Source organism: Buceros rhinoceros, unplaced genomic scaffold (assembly GCF_000710305.1).
Source record: "Buceros rhinoceros silvestris isolate BGI_N320 unplaced genomic scaffold, ASM71030v1 scaffold2755, whole genome shotgun sequence".
Taxonomy (NCBI): Eukaryota; Metazoa; Chordata; class Aves; order Bucerotiformes; family Bucerotidae; genus Buceros; species Buceros rhinoceros.
This window is the reverse complement of record NW_010410972.1, coordinates 16,538-19,808: the sequence shown is the minus strand read 5'-3', so window position 1 is coordinate 19,808 and position 3,271 is coordinate 16,538. Positions and strand designations below refer to the sequence as shown.

General features: G+C 43.3%; 1 protein-coding gene across 1 annotated transcript in view; it reads left to right on the top strand.

Moving 5' to 3' along the window:
* Window positions 1-888: 888 nt before the first annotated feature.
* The window catches only part of LOC104493158 (contactin-5-like), a 14,514-nt gene continuing 12,131 nt past the window's right edge, over window positions 889-3,271 (top strand). Inside the window, exon 1 of the mRNA XM_010135788.1 lies at window positions 889-948. The gene's annotated coding sequence lies outside the window, so the exon portion shown is untranslated. The remainder of the gene's footprint in view (window positions 949-3,271) is intronic.

Sequence of the window (3,271 nt, the reverse complement as noted above, 5' to 3'; positions counted from 1 at the left end):
GCTATGTGAAGCATCCTGCAGCCCTAAGCTTCCCGTGTGCACCCTGGCCATATACTCCAGCAGCACTGAAGGACACCTGCTCTGGTTGGAGGGCAGATAAGGTCCTCTGCTCTAGATAATCAGGAGATCAGGACTTCAGAGTGTCCTGTGAAAAGCATGGAGACAGAAAAACAGACATTGGGACAATGGTGACAGCACAGGTAATCAGAGGGACAAATCGTAGATCTTAATGCCTTTCTAGAAAGTGCATCCTAGGCCTAAACCTGTAAATGCTTCACATCAGAGAGGAGATGGCATGCCCCAAACACTGGTGTGTGTGACTGCAAGGATCTAATAACAGTCCTACAAATTGCTTTTACGTAGCATTTCACTACTGCTCTGGGCACCACTTCTTAGTACAACCCCGGAGCAGGACTGACTGAGTACCCAGCAAGGCATCGCTCATCCCGAGATGGCAGAAAAAAAAACAGGAAGAGAACGAATGCCCCATTTACTGCTGAAGTTAGGTTTGAAGTCAGGGCTGTGGAAAGGGCTGGGGAGTGCATTTACAAATATTAAAGTTTTTTTTTAAAAAAAAGTCATAGACACGAGATTCTGTCACAGTTTGCTGCACCCGTCATCAGTGATGAGATATTGATGTAGCATGACACAAATAAAGAAATACAACAATAATAATCTCTTCATCTTGTTAAGTTTTTCATGTTTCCCATAAGTGTCATAACTTCTTGTGAGTATTAAGGTAGAATAAAGGAAGTAAATGACAGTTTCATACGGAGTGTTTTTGATAAATACAAGCTGTTACAGTGGAGGTTTATTGTTTCAATTTTTCTTAATACAGAACCCACTGCTGCTCCCACTGATGTCAAAGCGACGAGTTTGTCTGTATCAGAGATTCTTGTTGCGTGGAAACATATTAAAGAAAGTCTAGGAAGACCGCAGGGATTTGAGGTATGAACACAGAATATCAGCCTGATAAGTCTTGTTGCTTTTGCTACCGTTGCGTTCTGTTACCATGTGCAATAGTGAGACTTCAATAGAAATTATGCTCAGTTTAGCATACATAAGACTAGCTGTAGAACAACGGTCACAGCTGTAGCACTGGAACATCTTTTATTTATTTGTGCTTAAACACTGTTCAGCACCAGTTCTTATAGCATCTCTCTGACACGTCAAAAAGAGCTGAAAGAACTGCAAGTGACCCAGCATGCCTCTTTCACAGGCTGGGGAAGATTAGGTATTGACTGCTGCCGGCCCTAAGCGACCAGTTCAAACTTGTTATTTACTGAGAGGAATCAACACAGAGAAAGGAAAGAGCCTCTGCCACGCATGTGCTCTCATCCCGCAGTGGCCGGGGGACATCTGCTGGGCAGATCATAAAAGGTCGGATGTCAGAGGGGAAGCAGCAGCCACACAGTCTAGAACTAAGGCTCTGCTTGGAGGGAGCCCTTCATGACTTGGGAAGGACAACCAGCCCTAGCAACGGACCTTGTCGCCCTTTTGGATCCAGTTGTGGCTTTGGATCCAGTTTACAGCCCAAACCTCCAGGAACAGATCAGAATCAGGACTAAGCCTATCCGGGCCACCATGACCCATCGTGACCTTGTGGTTTAGGCTATGCTGCTCCTCATGAAATAGCTCAGCTAGCCTCTATTTACTGATCTGGGGGTAGAGGTTATTTGACCTGCTTTAGTACTTTAGAGAGTGCCGACTCTTTCCTGATTCTCTACAGTAACAATGAAAAGGTAAACATGTAGATCTGAGGCAGATGCCAATGATACTGATGTTTAAAGACATAGTGTCTCCCTGGCAGTGTGTTTGGGCAAGACCTGGGAGCTGGTGACCATCACTGATGGCCTTAGGAAGGAACAGTATGTGCCTGAGCATCACCAGATCCACCACACTTTCTGGCACGTCCTCGGGCTGGACAGCCATGACCAGGGCAGCACATTTACCCCACAGCTTAGAGCCAGTCAGTTAGCATTTTTTTACCTTATTGCTGTAGCTTCACATACTCCATGACTATGGCTACGGCACGTCTCCTCAGGTCTCTCCTTTGTCCAGGTCCCCTTCCCATATATGTTTCCATGCTAAACTCTGCAAACCCTCTGTCAGTTCTTTCTCATTGCACTTTATCCCAACTCTTTCCTTACATTAAACATGTTTTTACTCCTTTGTACATGGCTTGCTTCGTGTAGCAAAATTGGTATCTAACCATTTTACCCTTAGAACTGCTATATATAAAGAGAACAAAACTCTACCTGGTAGCGATGCTATTCACCTTGCAAATGCTATCCCTCTCCACGTTGAAGTGTTTCTCTTGCTACTAACCTTTGTCTTCAATTTCCAGGCCAGTCATTTATCCTCTGAAAGAACTTACTCACTGCACTCTGTCTTTTTCTCTTCAGAAAGGTGGCTGCTTTGTTACTCCCTCTCAGACACCTTGGCATCTTTTAAATTACATCTACTCTTTTCAGTCTTATCCTCATTCCATTGATGACACTGATTCTCAAAATGTTCTATTAACTTTGTGTTACATATTTTAAAATAAAACCCAGATTTTCTTTCCAAAATTATTTCCCTAGAGTCTTGTTTCATAACTTGAATGTATTTTGCATTTACCTGCTTGTCACATACCACTTCCCTTAGCTCTACAGTTGTGTCCTAGTGACAGATGACTCTTACATGTAGGACAGGGGGGTCTCTACGTATCAGAGGTGTTCTTCCTGGCTTGGAAAGTGTTTTGACCTTTGGAGTTCAGCATACTCTCACCAACACTCACCTGCTCTGTGTCTCTCAAGGACTTCTCAGGAATTAATTGGGAAATTGTTTTTGATACAGCAGCAATGATAACATTGAACTTTCTAAATAATTAGCCTCCTCACTGTGCTATACACCAAGTTTAGGACTCTAGTGTGAAGACTACAGAGAAAATATTTCAAGCCAGGGACCTGCAGCTGATGGAACAAAAAATGAAATAAAAATTAAAATATTTCACTGCCCCTTTCTAACTTGTATCATTAGGGAATTAGAGGAGCCTTCTAAGGTACTACTTTTAACTGGGGAGAGAAGGGTGCTTTTTTTCTCCCACCCACCTCCCCTTTTTCCTCTCTCTTCATCTAGACAGAATTTCTCTGTCCATTTTCTGACAGACAATTCTTCCAGGGTGTAGTTTGCTCTTTTCTGTCCTCATTCCCAGGAAGAATTATGATCAGAGCAGCCCTTACTCAAAAAACAGAAGAGTAAACGCTGCTCTCCTGCATAATTCAGCAGG